This window comes from Thamnophis sirtalis, unplaced genomic scaffold, assembly GCF_051295495.1.
Source record: "Thamnophis sirtalis isolate CommonGarterSnake01/CBP01778 unplaced genomic scaffold, rThaSir2_p1.2 scaffold_2, whole genome shotgun sequence".
NCBI classification, from domain to species: Eukaryota; Metazoa; Chordata; class Lepidosauria; order Squamata; family Natricidae; genus Thamnophis; species Thamnophis sirtalis.
The window spans coordinates 30914854-30941149 of record NW_028261382.1 but is presented as its reverse complement, the minus strand read 5'-3'; the positions used below and the strand labels follow the sequence as shown (position 1 = coordinate 30941149).

The following is a 26296-nucleotide window of genomic DNA, read 5'->3' as shown; positions in this document are numbered from 1 at the left end:
ACAAACCACCAATCTGGGAAGATTCCTGGAAAATGGGGAACAAAGTAGTCGAACTCTTCACCTGTGGATCTGGTTGTCTGCATTTGACATGGTTGCAAAATGGGCTGGTCACATGAGCATTTTTTTTTCTTTGAAGTGGCCGTTAAGCAAACACAGCAGTTGTAAACGGAACACTGCAATGGTTAAGCAAATGCAATGGTTAAGCAAATGAATGGTCATTAAGCAAACTAATAGTTTGCTGTGGATGTGTTTGTCCCAAAACTGGAAGGAAGGGTCGGTTTTGGGCAACAACATCATAAAATACAGTTCTCTACAAGTGGCCAGTGATGATTCATTAATGGACACTTCATGTTGGCCCTAACAGAACTTTTTTCTTGTATACGTCTGGTTTCTTCAAAGTCCTTGTATACAAGAATTTTTTTCTCGTATCCTTCGGGTTTGCGGTGGCTCAGTGGCTAAGATGCTGAGGTTGTCGATCAGAAAGGTCGGCAGTTCAGCGGTTCGAATCCCTAGCGCCATGTAACGCAATGAGTTCCTGTTACTTGTCCCAGCTTCTGCCAACCTAGCAGTTCGAAAGCACGTAAAAAATGCAAGTAGAAAAATAGGAACCACCTTTGGTGGGAAGGGAACAGCGTTCCATGCACTCTTTGGCTCTGAAACGGAGATGAGCACCCACCCCCTCGAGTCGGGAATGACTACCACATGTGCAAGGGGAACCCTTATCTTTATTTTTCCTAGAATTTACTAAAACTGTCATCCTATTAAAATTCCAGTTATTTACTTACCCTCTCCAAACATGAAAACACAAAGACAACATTTAAAACAGAAGAAAACCCCAAATTGAAACAGTAATGAGATGGCGATATTCACCGGCTTCTACAAGCCATAGCTATTGCTTAGAAATTTGACCGCCTTTAGGGTTTGAATTGGCATTTGCTAACGTAATGCAAAAAAAAGAAGGAACCGAGGACAAGAAATGGGTTATTTGGGGGGGCAGGGGAGTGTGCTGTCCCTTTTCTGCTCAGATTGTGAGCTCCTAGATTGTACCGGTTGTGTTTCTCTCTTCTTCATCCTGAAAGGACTTTCCGTAATTACGCCTCGATATAAGGCAAAGGATTTTTATGCCTGAACTGCACAGGGATGAGCAAGGTTAATTAATAGTGAGTGGAGGAGATTATCAGTGCTTCTCTACAAGACTTTTTCTCCCATAACAGCAGCTCGGAAGAGTGACGTTTCTTTTTGTTTCGTTCAGTGCCCTTTAGTTCCTCCGTCGCATTTCTCCAGCTGTCACTTCTTACTCTTTGGTGCAATTCTTGAAACGCTTTGGCTGGCCCTCTGCCCGCCGCCTTCTCTGGCAAAATGCCAAGCCTTCCAAAAATAGCAAGTGTTCAGGACATGGCCAACCTTTTATGAATGAGCAGAGCATCGCTCCACGGTGCCACATGAGAAGTTCTGACGGACGGCGTGAGCAGCGCACGACCTGCACGTTGGAAGAGGTTCAGGAAGCGGGGTGCAGCTACGTATCCTCTCTGTTTTCTCCAAGAGTGCCACGTTTATGGAAGGGGACAAAAGGAAGAATAGCAAGGAGGCTGCTGGTTAGCAATGGAGCTAATTGAAGCTGTTCTTGGTTTGGGGGCAGCCACTGAGTCCTCCCCCCGCAAAAAAAAGGACCGGAAAAGATTTATGCACATTTCTCCATGGTGGCCCAGACTATTAGGGTGTTCGACTGAGAAAATGCATTAACAGATTAACGGAGTTGGAAGAGAACTTGTAGGTCATCTAGTCCAACCCCCAGCCCAAGCAGGAGACCCTACACCATTTCTCTTCTTCAGAGCCTCCAGGGATGAAGCTCCCACAATTTCTGAAGGCAACTTCTGTTCCACTGGTTGATTGTTGTCACTGTCAGAAAATCCCTCCTTATTTCTAGGGTTGAATCTCTCCTTGTTCAGTTTCCATCCATTATTCCTTCTCTGGACTTCGGGTGCTTTGGAAAATAGCTTGAACCCCCTTCCTCTCTGTGGCAGCCCCTCAAATATTGGAAGATGCTATCATGTCTCCCCTGGTCCTTCTCTAGATTAGCCATGCCCAGTTCCTGCAACCGTTCATCAGTGTCCTAATCATCTTGGTTGCTCTTCTCTGCACTTTTTCTATTACTGATCTATTTCCACAGCCTTCCTTTCTGATCCATCACCCTCACTTCACCAGGGGGAAAACAAACCTAGAGTAGCACCCCTTTGAAGCTTTGGAGAGTTGAAATATTAACGCGGGCAGTCAGCTAGACTAAATTTATATTGAACTGCCTCTCTCTTAAATAAAGCATGCATCTGAGCATCCTCTTAGGAGTGCAAGCATTGGAAAGGATGTTTGTGACCCATACATAACATCCAATCTGCTCCTTTGACATCACCTGGAGTATCTTCCTAAGAACTGTGTAGATCTGAGGAGCCCATCCATAAAATGTAACGAATCCGGACTGTTGAAGAATAGATCCTTGTGGTTTTTTTTGTTTTTTTTGCATTCCATGACTGAACTCATGGATGTTATTATTGTTGTGATTTGCTGGTGACCTGCAAAGCTGTCAGCAGAGTCGGACAGTGAGGAGGAACATGGGTCAGTCCTGGAGTCTGGGGAAGGCTCTGATGAGGGTTCTGTGTCGGAGGCAGGGAGGGAACCAGGGCCATCTGACAGTTATGTTCTGCCTCTGGAGCCTCCGGAGTCAAACATTAGCAAGGCAGAGGAACAGGGGGAGCCTGTTCCCAGTGCACACATGTGCAGAGCTGCCAGAAGGCAAGAACAGTTAAGACAAAAGTGGCAACTCGGGAATAAGGCTTGGAGGTGATTGGCCACTCCCATAAGACATAAAGGAGGAGCAAACACACATGGGCCTTTGCAAGAAGTAACTTTGTTCGTTTTGGTTGTCTAAATTCTGAAGCTCCGTTTTGACTCTGTGCTCCGTGTGGCCTTGCAAAGCTAATTGGCAATTAGGTCTTTGGCAGCATTTCAAGGAAGATAAAAGTGGGTCCTTATCAGCCTTATCCCGAAAGACTTTGGTAGACTTCTGTCGGACTCTTTACAAACTATTTGTGACTCATTACAGGCTGTGAATGAACATAATTCACAGCTGTTGAAATAAAAAGAGGGTTTTTGGGACTAAGCGTGCACTTTGTACTGTCTCAGGAAAGCTAGGTTAGAATATTATTTTGCTTGTGCTTATGCTCGTCCCTCATCTTTCTAGTCTGTTTGTATACTGTTGCACATTAATGCTAAGATTCTATCACTGCAGGTGAGATAGCTGTTTATCCAATCTATCTATTGGCATATTGATCTATCTATTTTATCTATCTCACATGGTACAAAAACGTCGTTACATTCGCATGCAAAGGAAAAGGCCGTTCCACATTTGGCATGAAATAATCACAGGTTTATAATAATAATGAACTCGATTTGCCTATTTTTTCCCCCTTATTGTCAAAAGATATCAGTTAGTTCAAATGCCTTTTGATTAAGATGATAAAAGGCTCAACTCAATTATGGGGTAATTTCCTCCCCCTCCTCTTTGTCTTCCTCCTCCTCCTCCTCCATCTTCTTCTCTTTCCTCCTCCTCCTCCTCCTCCTCCTCCTCCTCCTCCTCCTCCTCCATCATCTACTTTTCTTTCCTCCTCCTCCTCCATCTTCTTCTCTTTCCTCCTCCTCCTCCTCCTCCTCCTCCTCCTCCTCCTCCTCCTCCATCATCTACTTTTCTTTCCTCCTCCACCTCCATCTTCTTCTCTTTCCTCTTCCTCCTCCACTTTGTCTTCCTCTTCCTCCATCTCTTTCCTCCTCCTTTTTCCTCTTTGTGTTTCCTCCTCCATCTTCTCTTTTTTCCTCCTCCTCTTCCTCCATCTTCTTCTCTTTCCTCCTCCTCCTCTTTGTCTTCCTCTTCCTCTATCTACTTCTCTTTCCTCCTCCTTCTCCTCTTCTTCCTCTTTGTGTTTCCTCCTCCTCCTCTATCTTCTTCTCTTTCCTCCTCCAAATAAATTACATTGTTATTATAAATTCAGATAAACAGAAAGCATACGAATTGAAGAAATGTGAAATTATTTTGGACTGGAGTTAGAACCCACATGCTTGCTAGATGCTTAAAGAACAAGTGGGGTTCATGTCCATTGACCTTCCTTCCTCCCTCCCTCCCTTCCTTCCTTCCTTCCTTCCTTCCTTCCCTTCTGCAGCTCTCTGGCTTCCCCACTTTCATTTTATTTTATTTTTTTATTTACTTTTATTTTATTAAACAACTGCTGTCTTGGGGGAGGGGGTTTCAGATCAGAGAAAAGGCAGATCTGGAGGCTTCAAGGGGTGCCAAAATGCTAAATTGTACCCAATCATCTTAACACTCTCTCTCCCTCTCCCTCCTTCTCTCTCTCCCTCCCTCCCTCCTTCCTTCTCTCCCTCCCTCCCTCCTCCCTTCTCTCCCTCCCTCCCTCACCTCCAAAATAAAATTTAAAAACCTGTTCCTTCTCTACTACACAAATGAAGTCTTCAAGGAGGAATTCAAACAGAGATCTCTTTTGCCGGAAATAAACCTGTCAGGAAAACGGGAAGATGGATTCTGATCACTTGTCTTCATTTCTTCTGCCGCCCCTGTACCTAATTTTGTAGGAGTGCTGAATAAGCTTAAAGCTTGCACGTTGTACCGTTCGCAATCCAGCTAAGAGCACAAACCTATTTACTCAGCCCGACTGGGATTCAATACTCCCTAACGGTAGGGTACAAAAAAACCTGGATAAACCACTAAGCGACAGAAAGAATGAGAATTTGTGCCATCGTACCAGACTGTCATCTAATGAGAATTTTGCACTTGGACATGGAAACCTACATATGAGGCAGTCAATTTTTTTTTTTTTAAGATGTACTTGAGAAGAGACACAATTCAGGCCAGGAGAGTCGATTACAGACAGACATTATAAAGGTTGTGCTGTGCTTATAATTCAGGAGTGCAGTTGCCGTCGTTGTGACCTTTAGTCGTACTGGCAGGAGGGGGATGGCGTTAGAAATCTCGTGAAAAACTTCTGCGGGTAGATATCGGCGACCTTCTGAGCAGATGGGCATCAAACTGTGAGGCAGGCCAACTCGAAGGTTGCAGAAGGAAGGGGATGAAGACATTTGAGGGGGGAAAAATTCTGTACAGGTGGTCCTCATCATACGACCACAAAGGGAACCCCAATTTTCTGTTGCTAAGTGAGACCATTGCTAAGTGAGCTTTGTCCCATTTTATGACTTTTCTTTGCTGCTAAATGAAGTTGTAAGTTTGCTTGTTTGGAGAGTATTCTGCCCTTAAGCAACATAGGATAGGGGAAGGTAGGATAGATAGGATGGGATGGGATGGGATGGGATGGGATGGGATAGACTAGACTAGACTAGAATATGAATCTGAATATTAACATGAATATGAATTAAGAATGGAATGGAATGGGATGGAATAGAAAAATAGAATATCAATATGAATTAAGGATAGAATAGAATATGAATTTAGGATAGGATAGGATAGGATAGGATAGACTAGAATATGAACATTAACATTAGAGAGCCGAGGTGGCGCAGTGGTTAAATGCAGCACTGCAGGCTACTTCAGCTGACTGCAGTTCTGCAGTTCGGCTGTTCAAATCTCACCGGCTCAGGGTTGATTCAGCCTTCCATCCTTCCGAGGTGGGTAAAATGAGGACCCGGATTGTTGTTGGGGGCAATATGCTGACTCTGTAAACCGCTTAGAGAGGGCTGAAAGCCCTATGAAGCGGTATATAAGTCTAACTGCTATAATATGAACATTAACATGAACATGAATATGAATTAAGAATAGAATGGAATTGAATGGAATAGAAGAATAGAATATCAATATGAATTAAGAATAGAATAGAATATGAATTTAGGATAGGATAGGACAGGATAGACGAGACTAGAATATGAACATTAACATCAACATGAATATGAATTAAGAATAGAATGGAATGGAATAGAAGAATAGAATATCAATATGAATTAAGGATAGGATATAATAGGATAGGATAGACTAGAATATGAACATGAATATGAATTAAGAATATGAATTAAGAATATGAATTAAAAATAAAATGGAATGGGATAGAAGAATAGAATATCAATATGAATTAAGGATAGAATAGAATATGAATTTAGGATAGGATAGGATAAGAATGGAATGGAATGGAAGATTTATTTATTTATTTATTCATCTATCTATCTATCTATCTATCTATCTATCTATCTATCTATCTATCTATCCATCCATCCATCCATCCATCCATCCATCCATCCATCCATCCATCCATCCATCCATTCATTCATTCATTCATTTATTTCGCCCAGCATGTATTAGATAACATATATAAGTATAAACATGATTTTAGATCCATGAAACGGATACAAATAAAAGGGGACATTAGGACAGGGACGATAGGCATGCTGGTGGGCTTATGCACGCCCCCTTACAGACCTCTTAGGAATGGGGTGAAGTCCACGGTAAACAGTCTAAGGTTAAAGTTTTGGGGGTTTGAGGAAGAAACCACAGAGCCAGGTAGTGGGCATTCCAGGCATTGAGCATTCTGTCGCTGAAGTCGTCTTTTGATGGAGTAGAATAGACCAGAAAATAGAATGGAGCATAAAGGAAAGGAAAGGAACAAAACAGAACAGAACAGACAATGGAATGGAACGGAATGGAACAGAACAGAATAGAAGATGGAATAAAATGGAATGGAATGGAGCGGAAAGGAAAGGAGAAGAGAATAGAATAGAATAGAGGAGTGGAGAGTACAGTAGAGTAGAATAGAAATATTAGAATAGAATAGAATAGAATAGAATAGAATAGAATAGAATAGAATTCTTTATTGGCCAAGTGTGGTTGGACACACAAGGAATTTGTGTGATGTGATGTCCCCTCCTCACCAGGTTTGAAATCATGTTGTAGTCAGCCAGCCAGCCAGCCAGCCAGCCTGCCTGCCTGCCTGCCTGCCTGCCTGCCTCTCTCTCTCTCTCTCTCTCTCACACACACACACACACACACACACACACACAAACACACAATTGCACACTCAATCACCCTGTCTCGCCCTTGATAGAAAGAAGCTTGTCTTTGTGAGGCTTTTTAAGGAGGCAGTTGGTTCTCTTCTGCTACGAGCCGGGATGCTGAAATGTTTATTTCCCGTTCACCTTGAACATCCTACCACCCCCTCCCCCCCCTTTGAAGAGGACCAAGTGTCCCCAATATAAAAATAAAAGAGACTTCAGCAGCCTCGGGGAAAAAAGAAGGTGCAACCAGCTGTAGCATCTCCACCGCGATGCAGAGAGAATCATGGAGAGGTTATTGATTTCTCCCTTCCCTCCGCTAAAGAACCCTTCTGCCTCCACCGCTGTGCCAGCCGAGTTGTCGAAAATCCATGAATTATGAACCCGCAGGAGCATTTTTAATTGGACGAATGGTGGGTTGATAATCTAGCAAAGGTGCTGAAGAGGAAGAAGGGACGGGCTGAGGGCAGAGAGAACCTAGAGCCCAGCTCCCGGGTGTCATTGCGCAAAAACAACCTGGAATTTAGGAGCATTCGGAGGCGAGACTCGGAGCCTATGGTGGTTTCAGCCCGGGTAGGTGGATCGTCCAACCTTTTGGCCGCCACAGGGATTTATTGGTTGGTTGGTTTATTCGACTTGTATGCCGCCCTATTCCCGGAGGGGATGCAAATGTGCTGGAAGAATCTTGCCTCCAAGGAACCTTTCATGGTTTGACACATTGCGTCCTTGAAAGTTTACCCTGTTATTGTCATGCGCCAGGAAAATCGGGAGATCCAGAGAGTTCAAATGGGTTGTTGTGGTGGTTGCAAAGTCATGTCCGACCAATCGCGACTCCATGGACAATGTTCCTCCAGGCCTTCCTGTCCTCCACCATCTCCTGGAGTCCATTTAAGCTCACGCCCAGCCACCTCCTTCTCTGCTGTCCCCTTCTTCTTTTGCCCTCCATCGTTCCCAGCATGGGGCTGTTCTCCAGGGAGTCTTTCCTAGAAGCAACCTGGAACTAACTTGAGACATTTCCTGACAGTGAGAACAATCAAACAGTGGAACTCCTTGTCTCCAGAAGCTGTGCATGCTCCATCACTGGAGGCTTTCAAAAAGAGACCGGACAGCCATTTGCCTGAAGTAGCATAGGATCTCCTACTCAAGCAGGGGGTTGGACTAAAAGACCTCCAAGGTCCCTTCCAACTCTGTTATTCAGTGTTCAATGGTCTCCTTAGGTGGCCAAAGTCTTTGAGTTTCCTCTTCAGGATCTGGCCTTCTAAAGAGCAGTCAGGGTTGATCTCCTCTAGGACTGACCAGTTGGATGGCCTTGCAGTCCAAGGGGACTCGCAGGAGTCTTCTCCAGCACCAGAGTTCAAAGGCCTCCATTCTTTGGCGCTCAGCCTTCCTTAGGGTCCAACCTTCACAGCTATCCATTGCAACTGGGAAAACCATAGTCTTGACCAGATGCACTTGTGTTGGCAGGGTGATGTCTTGGCTTTGTAACCTGCTGTCTAGATTTGCCATTGCTTTCCTCCCCAGGAGCAAGGCAGTAAACTATGAATGGGCAAATGGGTATAAGGATTTATTACAAGCGTAAGCTCTCTACAAGAATCTGAACTACTAACGGCCACGGGGCATTCACAGGAGAGAAGAGTAGAAGGGATTCAAGGTGGGACTTGTGGGCACGAAAGGACTCAGTACTGATGACACATTTGACCCCTCCTTTGGGCTCAACCTGGTTATGTCCTACAGTTATGGGTGAATGTGGTTCCTTGCATCACCTAGTAATCCTTAGAAGGCAAGGAGGGTTTGGAAAATGCTTACCTTGTTTTGGAGTTTTGGTAAGGTCCCACCGTGGGGCTTCCTTCTTAATGGAATGCTTCCTGCTAAGCAGACTTCTATTTAAGCCCATTCCTTCCCTAATAATAGACAGGGCAGAGAAAGGATGCATTGATAAAGCAGAATATTTTTAGCTCAGGTTGAAATGATGGATCTTTGGTGCTCTCTGAGCTTGGTTGTTTTCTTGCAGATATTTCAGGACCCAACTAGGTAACATCATCAGTGTTAGAAGGGAGTAGGGTTTACAGGAAGGAGAAGGAGGAGGAAGGAGGAGGAGGGAGGAGGAGGAGGAGGAGGAGGAGGAGGAGGAGGAGGAGGAGGAGAAGAAGAAGAAGAAGAAGAAGAAGAAGAAGAAGAAGAAGAAGAAGAAGAAGAAGAAGAAGAAGAAGAAGAAGAAGCAGCCCATAGTTGAACTGAGGAATAAAAGGCCTATGTAGTTCTTGGTGGTCTCTAAACTGGATTATTTTCTTACAGATGTTTCATTACCCAACTATGTATCATCAATGTTCCCACCCTCACTAGCATTGATGATATTGCATAGTTTGGGTTATGAAACATCTGCAAGAAAACAACCAAGCTCAGAGAGCATCGAAGACCCCCCTCAGAAAGGATGCATTATGGGAAATGGAGAAGCAAGCCTAACACCCAAATAGACAAATTAAACTCGGGAAAAGCCACTGTACGATTATCAAATCCAATCCAATTCTACCCAACTGAAAAGCATCCATGCAGAAAAAAGTTCATCCTATCTTCAGATCGGTTTAGAAGCTCTTGTTTGGACGAGCGGATTCAGTTCAAAGCCTGCGATTCAATCAAATTGCCTTTGGATCACATTGTTAAACGAAAACCTTTCCCGGCCCTGATAAATGCAATAAATAGATAAGGGACATATTAATCTGATAAAAGCGACTGAATTTCTCAGCTGCGTGTTGGGGAGCGGTTATCTTTCCATCATACTTGTCATTTCAATCCCCCTCTTCCTCTTTCTCTCTCTTTTAATCTTCCTGACATGGGAGTACAAATTTTGCGACGAGATGCCCGTTACCGTTTGCGACATGTGGAATAATTAAATTTGCATCGCTCTCCATCGCTCGATCAGCCATTTGGTTGGAAAGGAGAGAATTTTTCCCCACAAACAAGAACGTTCGGATGAGATGTAGGAGAATTTCTCAACACACACAGACACACCCATAGGCACACACATGCAGAGACACAAACAAGGTAAAAGTAAAAGTTCCCCTTGCCCATATGTGCTAGTTGTTCCCGACTCTAGGGGGCAGTGCTCATCTCCGTTTCAAAGCCGAAGAGCCAGCGCTGTCCGAAGACGTCTCCGTGGTCATGTGGCTGGCAGAGACTCAACGCCGAAGGCGCACGGAACGCTGCTCCCTTCCCACCAAAGGTGGTTCCTATTTTTCTACTTGCATTTTTTAACCTGCTTTCGAACTGCTAGGTAGAAGCTGGGACAAGTCACGGGAGCTCACTCCGTTACGCGGCGCTGGGGATTCGAACCGCCAAACTGCCGACCTTTCTGATCGACAATCTCAGCATCTTAGCCACTGACTAAGTCAAGGATTACCTGTAGCCTGAACAGAAAAATGAATTTTGAATGGACGAGCTCAGCGTCGTAGCAACTGAGTCCCTACACCAATAACACACACACACACACAACAAATACTTAACCAAAAACCATGTGAGCCACACTAGTAATGACAAGCCCTCACGCTCAGCGTGTGGGATGGCTACATCTGCCGAGCCTTTGATTGATTTGCATAAGTGTATTGTGTGAACACAACTACGGTGTATCCAGGAGAGGGATTATATAGATCAGCGTTCCTGTAGATTACAGAGAAAGTGGCCCTGTTTTTCTCAGCGAGGCTGTCAGTCATTCTGCAAAAGGGAAAGTGCTAAGAATACCCTTAGACAGGCGCTGTCTAATCTCAAAAGTATGATTTCCAGCAGCCACAAACTACCCCGCAAAGTCCTTCCAAACACTGTCATTTTCTGGCTGATCCCAAATGGCCTCCTCTCTGCAGTTCCACCGTTTTTCTCCTCCCCCTTTCTTTTTTCTCCTTCCTCTTCTCTCCGCTGCTCCCCTCCGCACTTCTCATACCTGAGTGGAAACGTAATGGAGTTGCATTAAAAAAAAAAAAAAATGTTTCCACTCCCCGAGACGCCATCCATCAAGACGGGGTGTTTCTTCTGCAGAAATGAATCCATTTCAGCCAAAGATGCAGATAAATCAATTTAAGTGGGAGATTTCTTGACATTTTAATTCAAATTAAGTCTACTTTGTTCAATTAAAAGGGGGAATGGAACTCATAAGTGGTGGGAGGGGAAGAACAGAAAACAGGGGCAATAGAGAAGGGTGGGGTTGAAAAACCTCAGGAGAATTTTAACCAAGAGGTTTTGGTGCAGGACTCATGCTTAGACTAAAAATGCCAGCTACCGGGATTGAAAATGATTCCATCTATTTCCTAATTACAATACAATAGCAGAGTTGGAAGGGACCTTGGAGGTCTTCTAGTCCAACTCTCTGCCTAGGCAGGAAACCCTATACTGTTTCAGACAAATGGCTGTCCAGCTTCTTCTTAAAGACTTCCAGCCATTTGTACCAATTGTTCCAAATTTCATAATATTCCGACTCTTCTTTATCTTTTAATTTCAGTGTTAATTTGTCCATCTCTGAACAATCCAAAGTTTTTTTAATCACTAATTCATCCGAGGGGGTGTTATTTTGTTTCCAGCATGGGGCAAATGCTATTCTAGCTGTAGTTAGCAGATGTGTTAATATGTACTTAATTTTCTTTGTATATTTCCCTTTGATTATTCCCCGCAGAAAGATTTTGGGTTTGTATTTTATCTGTTCTCCTGTAATTTCTTGCACCCATTTCCAAATTTTGGGCCCCCGAACTGGTTCCATTGTCAGCACCGCCATCTTGATTTTTGGTTCTGAGCATGCTCAGAACGATCTCCATTGTAGAAATGATTTTTTCCCCTTCTCTAACATTGTGCCCACACACAAACCTTTTTTTGGTGCAAATGCACATGCACAATTTCTTGCGCGCCGAACCCATAGCCGGCAGCAACCCACCCCTGACTGGGAGGATCCCACCACAGAAAGAGTTGGACCTTTGAGTACGCAAAGCTTCGCCATCTCGTCTTGCAAATGTTATAGTGAGTTTTACTCGATGCCACAGTCAGCCCTGCATCCCTGGGCGAAAATCCTCAGATGGGACACCACCTTCTAAAAGCTGACTAGTGTGTTGGACGTCACCACCAATCACTGCCCTGTCTGGGGGCCAGGAATTATAATGGGTAAAGTGTGCTAGAGTTAAGTCATGTAGAAAAGATGTAGGAGAAGTGCAGGCAAAGTTGTGGTGGTGGAGTGACATGAGCCATCAGTCTAGAATCTTTACGTTCACACAAACATCTTAAGTTCAACTCCTCTTGAATTCCGCTGACTCTTATTTGGCACCGATTTAACATTGAACTTTAATCAACTAGATTTGTGTGTACAGGCGTGAGGCATAAATCTCCTGGACTGCAACTTAACATATGGTCCTAATTCTTTGCTGCTTTGGCGTTTCCCAACCACTCAATTATTGAAAAACAATAGCAGAAACCTACAGGCAGGGCTATGCCATGCTCCTTAATTTAAACATTAAGCCCCCTTCTCACCCTGCTCCCAGATCTTGCTACACTTAAGGAGAGAATGGAATGGAATGGAATATGGAATGGAATGGAATAGAATAGAATATGGAATGGAGTAGAATAGAATATGGAATGGGATAGAATAGAATATGGAATGGAATATGAAATGGAATAGAAAAGAATATGGAATGGAGTAGAATGGAATAGAATATGGAATGGAATGGGACAGAATAGAATATGGAATGGAATGGAATGGAATAGAATAATATATGGAATGGAATGGGATAGAATAGAATATGGAATGGAATGCAAAAGAATATGGAGTGGAATGCAAAAGAATATGGAATGGAGTAGAATGGAATAGAATATGGAATGGAATAGAATAGAATATGGAATGGAATAGAATAGTATATGGAATGGAATGGAATAGAATAGAATTCTTTATTGGCCAAGTGTGATTGGACACACAAGGAATTTGTCTTTGGTGCAGATGCTCTCAGTGTACATAAAAAGACAAGATACATTTATCAAGAATCATAAGTTACAACACTTAATGATAGTCATAGGGTACAAATAAGCAATCGGGAAAGAATCAATATCAATACAAAAAAATAAGAACACAAGCAACAAAGTTACAGTCCTGCAGTCATAGGTGGGAGGAGATGGATGGTAGGAACGATTAGAAGACTAATAGTAATAATAATGCAGCCTTAGTGAATAGTTTGACAGTGTTGAGGGGATTATTTGTTTAGCAGAGGGATGGCTTTCAGGAAAAAACTCTTCTTGTGTCTAGTTGTCTTGGTGTGCAGTGCTCTGTATTGTTGCTTTGAGGGTAGGAGTTGAAACCATTTATGTCCAGGATGTGAGGGGTCTGTAGATATTTTCACAGCCCTCTTTTTGACTTCTGCAGCGTGCAGGTCCTCAATGGAAGGCAGGTTGGTAGCCATTGTTTTTTTCTGCAGTTCTGATTATCCGTTGAAGTCTATGTCTGTCTTGTTGGATTGCAGAGCCAAACCAGACAGTTATGGAGGTGCAGATGACAGACTACATCCTTCCTCTGTAGAACAGAATCAGCAACTTCTTGGATAGTTTGAGCTTCCTGAGTTGGCGCAGAAAGAAGATTCTTTGTTGTGCTGTTCTGATGACGTTTTTGATGTTAGGTGTCCATTGTAGGTCTTGAGATATGATAGAGCCTAGAAATCTGTAGGCCTCTACTGTTGATACTGTGTTGTCTAGTGTTGTAAGAGGTGGTTGCATATTAAGACAGGTCCAATTCGTCCTCTGAAGCGTTTTCATTTCAGGTCCACACAACGGCACAACTTCCCTGATTTGATTCCCCAGACTTTTATAGCCCTCTGCCACCAGGAAATGGAGTGCCTCTTCTCCCCTGTTGAATCTCTTCATTAAGAATCACTATCCATCACTTACAGGTCAAGAGTACTTCGTCTCCCACCTCCCCATCTTCTTGAAGACGCCCGGAGACCCTTAAAAAGCATGCTTTCCCAATGGTGGCAGCCTCTCCCCTGCTACACCTCTTCCAAATGGATTTATGACCCTCTAAACTCTGAATCATCCTGTGTAATAAGGAGCCCAAACAGCCCTGAGTGCTATAATTAGTGGCCTAACTTCATCATTTTCAGATCGGTTGTCCTGGATGTAAGTAGACCTTCCGAGACCTGCCTACGAATATTCAGCAGTGAGGTAATATCAATAAAAGGCAACTGATCATCTGTCCAGCCGAGCAGAACAGTCGCCCGCCCCTCCCAAACCATTCACAATTAATTAAACGCTCAGCTGAGCGTTTTCACTACCGCTGACCGAAAAAGAGAAATGTTTTGAGTTATTTTCCTTGATGGTTTTTATTTTCATCGGCAACGCGGACGATGATTTCTCCTTTCTAGTTACAAAACAATTCTACCAACTGAAGACCTTTTAGAAAATAACATTACAACACAGAGGAACAGAGTTTGGAAGGGACCTTGGAGGTCTTCTACTCCAGCCCATACTTCAAGCGGGACACCCTGTATCATTCTAGACAAATGGCTGTCCAGTTTCTTCTTGAAAGCCTCCAGTCCCAAAACATCTGGAGGCAAGCTGTTCCATTGATTTAATTGTTCTGCCAGGAAGTTCCTCATTAATGCTAGGTTGGATCTCTCTTTGATAAGCTCCCATCCTTTATATCTTGTCCTCCCCTCCGATTCTTCCTTTCTTAATCCAGTTGGTTGTCATGATTTAAAAAGGATGTTGAGACTCTAGAAAAAGTGCACAGAAGAGCATGAAAGAGGATTAGGGGACTGGAGGCTAAAACATATGAAGAACAGCTGCAGGAACTGGGTATGTCTAGTTTAATGAAAAGAAGGACTAAGGACGACATGTTAGCAGTCTTCCAATATCTCAGGGGCTGCCCCAAAGAAGAGGGAGTCAAGCACCTGAGGTTAGAACAAGAAGCAACGGTTGGAAACTAATCAAGGGGAGAACCAACTTAGAACTAAGGGGACATTTCCTGACCATGAGAACAAATAATCAATGAAACAACCTGCCTCCAGAAGTTATGAATGCTCCACCACTGGACATTTTTAAGAAGTTGTTGGATAACCATTTGTCTGAAGTGGTGTAGGGCTTCCTGCCTAGGCATGGGGTTGGACTAGAAGACCTCCAAGGTCCCTTCCAACGCTTATTCTATGGTGTGTTTTATGAAGGATTTAGCCGTTCCCATCTTGAAAATAGTCCATTCCTGTAGAGATAATTTGGCTTCACTTTCTTAACATCGGGAACCGTGTACCAGCCTGAATGCCCATTGGCACCTCCGAGGCATAGAATTTGAGATCAAGGCATTTCTTTTTAAAAATGGCCATTTTCTTGTATTTATCTTCTTTGATCTTTGGTGCAGCTGAGCCTGTTATGAATGGATGCAAAGGCTTGTTATCGATCTATGGATCTTCTTCTGCCGAGAAAACGGATGGCGAGATAGTCAGATCTGGCATCTGCTCCAAACACGAAAGGAGCTTGTTTTATTTCCATCTATTAAATCTTTGATCTTTTCAGTCTCCATAAATCTTTATAAAAATAAAATTAGGAGGACTGCCGTTTGTCTAACCGAACCTGTTTGTTTGGAGGAGTTTTTTAAAAAAAAGGAAACTATTGTTTTTATTACGCAAATGTTGAATTTGGTAAAAGCATCGCTTGATTATTGGGTATGTATTTAAGGCTGCTCTAGACACTGGGAGTATTTGATCACAAGTTGTTAAGGCCAAAGTTGTCCATCTCTCCAAGCAGAGCTAAACATTTATTTATACCAGGTTTGCCTGGTACGTCAGTTGGGCCCCTTCCTGGATCGGGATGCTCTGTGCACAGTCACTCATGCCCTCGTCCTTTCTCGCCTGGACTACTGTAATGCTCTCTACATGGGGCTGCCCTTGAAGAGCACCCATAGGCTTCAACTGGTCCAGAATGTGGCTGCACAGGTTATCATGGGGGCACCTAGGAGCTCCCATGTTACACCCCTTTTAGGCGGCCTGCACTGGTTGCCGGTTGTCTTCCGGGTGCGATTCAAGGTACTAATTATGACCTTTAAAGCCCTCCATGGCTTAGGCCCAGGGTACCTGCGAGACCACCTACTGCCACCGGTAGCCTCCCATTGTCCAGTGCGATCCCACAGAGTTGGCCTCCTCAGGGTGCCGTCGGCCAGACAGTGTCGGCTAGCGACCCCCAGGGGGAGAGCCTTCTCTGTGGGAGCGCCTTCCCTCTGGAATGAGCTGCCCCCGGAGCTTCGTATAATCCCCGACCTCCGGTCCTTTTGACGCGCCCTAAAAAGTTGGCTTTTCCAGCAAGCCAGCCTGGCCTGAACAAAATAAATTATTGATCATTGTTAATTTTAACTCAATTTTTTTTAAAAAAATGTTATTGTCAATTCTAATTGGGTTTGTTTGGGATATTCTATTTAATTTTTTTAACTTTTGTATTATGTGTTTCTTTTAATGTTGTACGCCGCCCTGAGTCCTTGGGAGAAGGGCGGCATATAAATCTAATAAACCTAAACCTAAACCATTTTACTTTTATTTATTTAGTTAGTTAATCAAACACAAGATAGCAGGTATAAGTATAAACATGGCCATGAACAAAGGAAATGAATACAAGTAAATGAGGACAGTAGGAGAGGGACAGTAGGCACTCTAGTGCACTTATCTACACCCCCTTTCCGGAGCTTTTAGGAAGGGAATGAGGTCCACGGTAGACAATTTAAGGTTGAAGATGTGAGAGTTTGAGGAAGTAACAACAGAGTCTGGTAGAGCATTCCAGGCGTTGACAACTCTGTTGCTGAAGTCGTATTTTCTGCAATCGAATTTGGAGCGGTTGACCTTGAGTTTGTATCGATTGTTTGCCCGTGTGTTATTGCGGTTGAAGCTGACGTAGTCATTGACAGGGAGGATGTTGTAGTGGACAATTTTGTCTACTATGCTTAGGCCCGACCACAGGTGATGCAGTTCCAGGTTGTCCAAGCCCAAAAGTTTGAGCCTGGTGGCATAAGGGATTCTATTATGAACAGAGGAGTGGAAGACTCTTCTCATGAAATACCTCTGGACCTGCTCAATTGTATTAATGTCCGATATACAGTGTGGATCCCAGGCAGACGAGCTGTATTTGAGGATTGGTCTAGCAAAGGTTTTGTATGCCCTAGTCTGCAGTACAGTGTTACCGGAGAAGAAGCTTCGCAAAACTAGGTTAACAACTCTTTTGGCAAAGCTGTTACAGGGAGCTCTGGGGCTTAGGTCGTTTGAGATGAGTACTCCGAGGTTCTTGACAGAGTGAGGCTCATCTACAAGGTTGTATCCACCCAACTTGTATTTGGCGTTCTGATTTTTGTTGACAACATGTAAGACAGAACATTTGTTGGTTGAGATTTAGAGTTGCCAATTGCGTGACCATTCTGACACATAATCAATGTTGCTGTGCAGGGCAGCAGCATTGTCGGTGGTGTTAAATTGTTTTACCCTCCTCAGTGAAGAGGCTAATACGATCGCAAAGGTCATTCATGCAAAGCAGAACAAGTGTGGGTTCTAAACAAAAAATTCATATTAGTTGATTTTTCGGAGGAAATATACAGGGCGTTTCCTTGCTGCTGGGCTTAATGGAAAGGACTTTGGTGAAATAAATTCTGGTAGAAGGAGGATAGTAGAGAAAGTCACATAGAGGTGGGGACAGTGGTGGGATTCAAATAATTTAACAACCGGTTCCCTGTCCTATTGACCAGCTGGGTAGGCGGGGCTCAGTGGTCATGTGACCTTGTGGGCATGGCCAACTCAACGTCACTCAGATTGATGAGCGCTTCTTTGCCTTAGCTGTTACAATGGAATAAGGGTTAACCGGAGAGGCAGTTTCTGTAAGCAGGGCAATAAAGATTAAGCTAGAAACAACACCAGAATGTTTCCTTCCTTTGCCTTCCTTACAGGATTAGCCCTGTGAAGCGGAAAAAAACCAAAAGAAGATTTCTTCCAACAACCGGTTCTCTGAACCTCTTAGAGAGTTAAGAACCGGTTCTCCCAAATAGGTGCGAACTGGCTGAATCCCACCACTGGGTGGGGAGGAATTGCAGTATGTGCTGGGGGGGGGGGAAGTATGCACTGGGAGAAAAGGTTCACATACCCCTGGCTACTCCAATGTGGGTTAGCCACATCTCTACATCTTTTTGTAGATGGACAAACGTCTTGAAATCATTTAGATATAAACACACCCCAAACAGAGTTGGTCATTCTGTTCAAAAAATTCAGCAGCTTCCCTTCGAAGCCGGACTTAGAAAAAACTACAAGTTGATTTTCACCTGGATAGAGGAAGGGGCGGAGGGGGAGAACCCTGACTGGTATAAAGTTACAGACGCAAAAAATAAATAAATAAGAAAGTAATGTGGAACATTAAAAATGTTACTTTGAACCAGGAAATCAATTTTTTTTTACCCACAAAGAGACTTTGGTTTGGCGAGCTCCATAGTGCTGATTAATGCATTCTGAAGGTATTTAACTTTACCTCATGCCTTTTCTCTCAGGGCAGAAATGAATCAAATTAGCCACGATATTTGTCATGTCTCCCTGCTTAAATAATTTCCATTACTGAAGGTAAGTAATACAGAGTCCCTTGCAGGCCTACCAGCCCTTAGTAGAGGGTTCTTTTTTTTTAATGGGGTCACGTGGAAATGAGGAATTGTGCAATGAAGGCAGAACACTTGTGCAAAAGTGACTTGGCCAGCTGGTTGATAAGGGAGTTGAACCCATGCATGGGAATTACACTCATATTTTCTTTAAATAGTCTGTTAGTGACAAATCCACAAGCTGAGTTTTTTGAGTCTGTTGTGTAATATTTATTAAATATTAAATGTTTCGTTCGTTAAGCCGTCCCACCCAATGTTGGCTTTTGGTTAGCGCGACCTGACAAATGCGTGCACAACAAAAGCACGCCAAAAAAACCGCGGCGAGAAAACCACGACTTCATAAACGCGCCCACAACAACGCGCCAACAAAACCGCACCCACAAAAGCGTGATTTAAGTTAAGGTAAGGGTTAGGGTTAGGGTTAGGGTTAGGGTCAGGGTTAGGGTTAGGGTCAGGGACAGGGTCAGGGTCAGGGTCAGGATTAGGATTAGGGTTATTAGGTTGTTATTAGTTGTTTGTTGAAGGTGCGCTTTTGTTGGCGTGCTCTTGTCGGCACGCTTCTGCACCCATTCGTTGGCGCGATTTCGACCTCTCAGTTTTCTCGCCGCGGTTTCGTTGGCGCACTTTTGTCGAGCGCGTATTTGTCGGTGAACCTTCGGTTAGGTGTGTTGTAACTTGCTTTGGGACTCCCCGGCCACAAATAACATTGATGGATCGAGTTTTCTTCTCTGGAGAAAGCAACAGCCTCAAATCTTCCCTCCTGAGCTAAAATGCAACGTAGCACACAGGTGTGAGACCGTGGCAGTAACAACGACAGTGATACCATAGAGCGACAAGCATGGCATCATAAAAATCTCCATAGCAACGGCTCTTGGAGTCTGAGGAAGGCTCGGACAAGGGCTCTGGGTCAGAGGCAGAGAGGGGGCCAGGGCCATCTGGGAGTTATGTGCTGCCTCTGGAGCCTCTGCAGTCTGATATTAGTGAGGCAGAAGAACAGTGTGAGCCTGTTCCCAGCACGTGCATGTGCAGAGCTGCCAGAAGGCAAGAACAGTTAAGACAAAAGGGGCGACTTGGGAGTAAGGCTTGGAGGTGATTGGCCCCTCCCATAAGACATAAAAGAGGAGCAAATGGAACGTGAGCCTTTTCAGGAAGCAATTAGTTCATCTAGCTGGTTCAAGCTATTAGAAGTCCTGTTTGACTCTGTGCTACGTTTGGCCTTGCAAATCTAATTGGCAATTAGGACTCTGGCAGCGTTTCAAGGGAGATAAAGGTGTGTGCTTATCAGCCTTATCCCGAAAGACTTTGGTAGACTTCTGTCGGTCTCTTTACAAACTATTTGTGACTCATTACGGGCTGTGAATGAACATAATTCACAGCCATTTAAATAAAAGAGGGCTGGGGGGATTAAGATTGTGATTTATGCTTTCTCAGGAAGCCTAGGTCAGAAGAACTCTGTATATAGGAGATGTTTCCTATTGAACTCCCATCATATGATTGCCGTGTGGATACCATGAGTTCAGTGACTCTGGTAACATGCCCCAAAACATGTGTTGGAACAGAAAGAAACCAACCTTAACCAACCAAACAATGAAACCAACCTTAATAAATGTATTCATTACTCATCAATCAGCTAGCAGGTACAATAATAGACTTTCTGTACCCTTTCAAAGCAAATTTTTAGATATAATATCGTAATTATCTATGCAGCCATTCATCCAGCACTCTTGCCATCTTTCCATGTTCTAAAACCGCCAGCCATTCACCAGCTAAGAAGCGATCACCTCTGGACACAATTTCCCGATTCTAATTCTTGCATCCATCTCTCTCTTCTCTCTGGCTTTGCGTGCAATTTTTGCATCTGTGAGTGGAGGCGAAGTAAGCCTTGAGTCACCCTTGCACGTAGGGCCTAATTAAACAGTATAAGGAATCCAGCAAAGGTCAGCTTGTCAAAATCCGCTCCCATATCTTTCCTGGCTTGTATTTAGAGACTGATTGCTGTGAAGAAAAATATATATGTATAACTCAGTAAAGAGAATGGGACAAGAATAACAAATGGAAGTAGGTTCTTAGCTATTAAAAAAAGTCTGGATGATTAAAAAAAACCTCAGTGATAATAAGAAGCAAGGTGGGTGGAGAAGCAATATCTGTCTCTAGTTGGGAGAAATATAAGCAGCAGATACTCCTGAGAGGTTCAAAAGGATCTCAGTAGAAATTAAAGGAGGAACAGAACTTCTGACAAACCAAGATAAAAAGCCAGGAACTGAGAAAACAAATTAAAGAGCCAGGTGAGGCAGTACAGGCAGTTTAAAAACAACAGCTTCGACAAAATGATCATAAATAGAAATCAGATGAAGGCAAGAAAGGTAGCTGGGTGCCAAGGAACAGAAAAGGTTCCCATTTACTGCTGTCAGGAATGGGACAAGATTAGCTGGAGTTCCTTCCAAAGCTTGGGGGAATAATAAAAATGGAGAATGTTGTTTTTTTTAATGCAAAGGTTGCACCTGAGCAGAACTAGGTGGTTTTAAGAACTGAAGAGGTGAACTATGACTTGATCCAATTTTGCCACTTCCTTGTAAGAGATCGGGTAGACTGATTTGGGATGATCCAAGATAAGGAGTTGAAAAGCTATGGCAAATCTAGACAGCATTCTGAAAAGCAGAGACATCACCCTGCCAACACAAGCGTGTCTAGTCAAGGCGATGGTTTTCCCAGTTGCAAGGGACGACTGTGAAAGTTGGACCATAAGGAAGGCTGAGTGCCAAAGGATGGAGGCCTTTGAACTTGGGTGCTGGAGAAGACTCCGGCGAGTCCCTTGGACTGCAAGGCCATCCAACCGGTCAGTCCTAGAGGAGATCAACCCTGACTGCTCTTCAGAAGGCCAGATCCTGAAGAGGAAATTCACATACTTTGACCACCTAATGAGAAGGAAGGACTCACTGGAGAAGAGCCTAATTCTGGGAAGGATTGAGAGCAGAAGAAGAAGGGGATGGCAGAGAATGAAGTGGCTGGATGGAGTCACCGAAGCAGTAGGCATGAGCTTAAATGGACTCCGGGGGATGGTAGAGGCCTGGAGGAACGTTGTCCATTGAGTTGCAATGGATCGGACACGAATTTGCAACTAACAACAACAACAAAGAGTAAGAATTTAAAGACAACGTCAAGTGCAACCTTCTGGGGACCACAAGAAATCAAAGCATCCAAGACCAGGTGATTGACTAACCTAATTTTGAATTCTTTCAGTAAAGGGTTGCTCTCACACATGGTCCTTGTGACCACTACATTAATTAGGGCATCTTCTGCATTTGTTTGGAATCTAGAATCGATTTTCCTGAAACCTGACTATCATTTCATGTTCTGCGCTCTGAGATGATTGAGTCCTTTACTGTTGGAATTCATTGTTGGAATATATTTCTATGCAACAACTGCAGTACTTTTTGGCCAGTAGATGGCAGTGTTTACAAGTTTGGATCTATGGTATGTACTCTATGTGCTTTTGTTCTAAGTAGAGTTTCCTGTTACAGTTAAAAGAGTTGAGCAGTAAAGCACATGGTGACTGAACTTTTAATTTTGCTCTGTGGCGCTACATATAAACAGAATTTCTAACACTAATCATTTGAAATCTAGAATGAATCTTCCTGAAACCTGTCTATTATTCCATGTTCTGCTCTCTCAATGAAGAATAGTTCTCTAATGTCTATTGTGTGACGCCCATTTACGAACCCGAAAAGTCCTACCAAATCTCACTTCATTCTTCCCTAGACCAAATCAAGCCAGCTTCCTCAACCATTCTTCCTAGACCACAGTTTCCCATTACACGATCATCTTGTCCTCCTGTCCCAAACTCTTAATGTAGGATGCGCAGAGCTGGCCAAGTGTTGATTTTGCCAGAGCAGAATTAAATACTTATTTTCTGCTATTGGAAACTCTGTTTATTGACAACTCTAAATATACGAGCGTAAATTAAAAGGAGGTGGGGTGGCGGGGTGGGGGGTTAGAGCATTGAGTAGATTTCTTTTGTGTTTGTTTCAGACTCCTTATGGATTGAACACAGTTCTGGAACTTTTAAGTTGATTATTGGATTCAGCTTTTACTATTAAGCTGCTGCTTCAGCTGGGGAGAGCTGCAGATAGATTTTAATTGGTTTATGGTTTTAGTAGTGAGCCTTTTCTTCAATTGTTTTATGATTGATCTGTTTTCTTTTAATTGTTCATCGCCTTGAAAGGACTTTTCAAGACCAGAGTGACATTATATTAAAAAATAAATGGATTGCAGAGCAACCTCAGGCGGGCCCCAATCAGTTCACCCTCAACCACGGCCGAAATGGAATGAAAGTCATCGTTGCAAACGAAACAGCTGAGGCTCCAGAGTTGTGTTTTTCAACCTTAGCAACTTTAAGACCTGTGGACTTCAACTCCCAGAATTCCCTATCCAATATTTATGGACTTCAATTCCCAGAAATCCCCAGCCAGCATCTGGACTAGTACTGTTCAACCTTAGAAGGCCCCAGAAGCCAGCATACTTGAGAATGCTTTAATTTAGATTTTGGCACAATAGAGAAGGTATAACACAACAGTTCTCCTTCTGATATCTGAGTCCAATCAGTATACATTAAAGAGCTAGAAGGGACCTTGGAGGCCTTCTAGTCCAATCCCCTGCTCAAGCAGGAGGCCCAATACCATTTCAGACAGGTGGGTCTCCAGTCTTTTCTTAAAAGCCTCCAGTGATGGAGCATCCATAACTTCTTGGGGCAAACCCTTCCACCGGTTAATTGTCCTCACTGTTAGGACGCTTCTCCTTAATTCCAGGTTGCTTCTCTCCTTGATTAGTTTCCACCCATTGTTTCTGATACACTTCCAAAGTGTGTCTAGTCAAGGCGATGTTTTCCCAGTTGCAAGGGATGGCTGTGAAAGTTGGACCATAAGGAAGGCTGAGCGCCAGAAAATGGAGGCCTTTGAACTCTGGTGCTGGAGAAGACTCCTGCATTGAGTCCCTTGGACTGCAAAGCCATCCAACTGGCCAGTCCTAGAGGAGATCCACCCTGACTGCTCTTTAGAAGGCCAGATCCTGAAGAGGAAACTCAAAGACTTTGGCCACCTAATAAGAAGGAAGAAAGACTCCCTGGAGAAGAGCCTCATGCTGGGAACAATGGAGGGGAAAAGAAGAAGGGGACGGCAGAGAATGAGGTGGCTGGATGGAGTCACTGAAGCAGTCGGCATGAGCTTAAATGAACACTAGATGATGGTAGAGGACAGGAAGGCCTGGAGGAACGTTGTCCATGAGGTTGTGATGGGTCGGACACAACTTCACAACTAACAACAACAACAATCAAGAATGTGAAGAGAGAAAGAGAGGACGAAGGAATAGTGGAGGAGAAAGGAGGAGGAGGAAGAAGAAGAGGAAGAAGAAGAGGAGGAGGAGGAGGAGGAGGAGGAGGAGGAGGAGGAGGAGGAGGAGGAGGAGGAGGAGGAGGAGGAGGAGGAGGAGGAGGAGGAGGAGATGGTTGGATGGAGTCACCAAAGCAGCCGGTGTGAGCTTCAATGGACTCCAGAGGATGGTAGAGGATAGGAAGGCCTGGAGGAACATTGTCCGTGGGGTCATGATGGGTCAGACACGACTTCGCAGCTAACAACAACATCATTTCTTATTTTGCTTTCTGGTGCTTTGGAGAATAGGTTGCCTCTCCTCTTTTCTTTGTGGCACCCCTCAAAAACTGGAAGACTGCTATCCTGTCACCCCTGGTTCTTCTTTTCTCTGAACCTGCCATATCCAATTCCTGCATCCATTCATCATAAGTTTTTTTTTGTCTTGAGGGCCTTAATCATTTTAGTTAAGAGCCCAAATAAATTCTTTAAAGCCTGCCATATCTCAGGATGAGAAAAGCAGAGTAAAAACTTATCACAAAGGAAGGGAACTTTCAGGAAATTAGTAAACGAAAAGAAAAAAAAAGTTCCTCACTTTTTATATTAAAAAAAAACCCTAAACAAAATAAAACACCTTTAAATAATGTGAATCCATATCCCAGTGTTCTTTTACGTGCTGATGCTGGGACTAAAAAAAATATAATGAATATACATCACAAATAAAGGGTGAGGTTTTATTTCACCTCCTTTGAAAGCCAACATTAGCTGCTTCTGACACCTCATAATTCATTGTTTGCTTAGCAGCGGGCTCAATTACGGTGATTCACTGTTTTTAATTTTAATGATGATGGCCTGATTCCTAACACACTCCTAAGTTCTAAGGCCAGCAATGGTGCTCTACATTTCCCGGAGGGACAAAGTTTCATCCCCGGAAAGAAAAGTGGGATAACAAACAGCGTCTAACTTTATTATTTTCTTTCTCTCTCCCTCTCTCTCTCTCTACTTTGGAAAGATGGTCGTAAGCAGGAGGGAAATCAGACAGGCAGCTTCAAGATGGGATTTAGAGAGATTCCTCTTTTGCGGGGATCAAGGTGTTTCTCGGCCAGGGTGAGAATTCGCAGTGTGTGTTTGCTGGAAAACAAGAGGTAAGAAATTTATCGTGGCGTTAAAGAAATGTTCTATTTGGATTAAGGTGGGCTTTGGAGGATCTGTGCAGGCAGCAGGATGGAGAGTCGGCTGTCCTCTCTTGCAAAGCGCTGTTCGGTTCTCGTTATTTCGGCAGTGATGAATTCTGCAACAGCCGCAGTCTTGAAAATTCGACAAGGGCTAATCTTGGTGTACGCGGAATAAATTTTGATGGAGCCTGAGAGGCTCGACTGAAGCCCAGTTATGACCCAAACAGATCGCAGGGTGAGAAGAGAGAGAGAATGAAATTGGTTGATTAAAGCTTTAGAGAGACAGTTTGGTCTAGTGGTTAAGGCACCAGACTGGAAACCGGGAGATTGTGAGTTCTAGTCCTGCCTTAGCTATGAATGCCAGCTGGGTGACTTTGGACGAATCACCAGGTGTCGGTGATTTCTAGTCCTGCTTTAGGCATGAAAGCCAGCTGGGTGAATTTGGGCCAATCACCAGAAGAGGATGAGTTCTAGTCCTGACTTAGCCATGAAAGCCAGGAAAGTGAAATGGGCCAATCACTAGGTGGCAATGACTTCTAGATCTGTGCTAGCTATGAAAGCCAGCTGGTTGACTTTGGACCAATTACCAGGAGACAGTGAGTTCTAGCCCTGCCTTAGGCATGAAACTCAGCATGGTGCCTTTGGGCCAATCACCAGGAGAGGGTGAGTTCTAGTCCTGCCTTAGCCATGAAAACCAGCAGAGTGAATTTGGACCAATCACTAGGTGACAATGTCTTCTAGACCTGCTTTAGGTATGAAAGTCATCTGGGTGACTTTGGGCCAATCACCAGGAGATGGTGAGTTCTAGTCCCATCTTAGGCATGAAAGCCAGTTGGATGACTTTGGGCCAATCACCAGGAGATGGTGAGTTCTAGTCCCATCTTAGGCATGAAAGCCAGTTGGATGACTTTGGACCAATCACCAGGAGAGTATGAGTTCTAGTGCAACCTTAGGCATGAAAGCCAGCTGGATGACTTTGGGCCAACCACCAGGAGAGGGTGAGTTCTAGTCCTGCCTTAGGCACGAGAACTGGTTTGGTGTTTTTGGACTAATTCCCTCTCTCTCATCCCACCCCACCTCACAGGATAGTTGTT

At 43.9% G+C, this 26296-nt stretch overlaps 1 pseudogene; it reads right to left on the bottom strand.

Annotated features, from left to right (window-relative positions):
- Window positions 1-16706: 16706 nt before the first annotated feature.
- Window positions 16707-17555, bottom strand: LOC148048559 (uncharacterized; annotated as a pseudogene).
- Between the last annotated feature and the right edge of the window lie 8741 nt (window positions 17556-26296).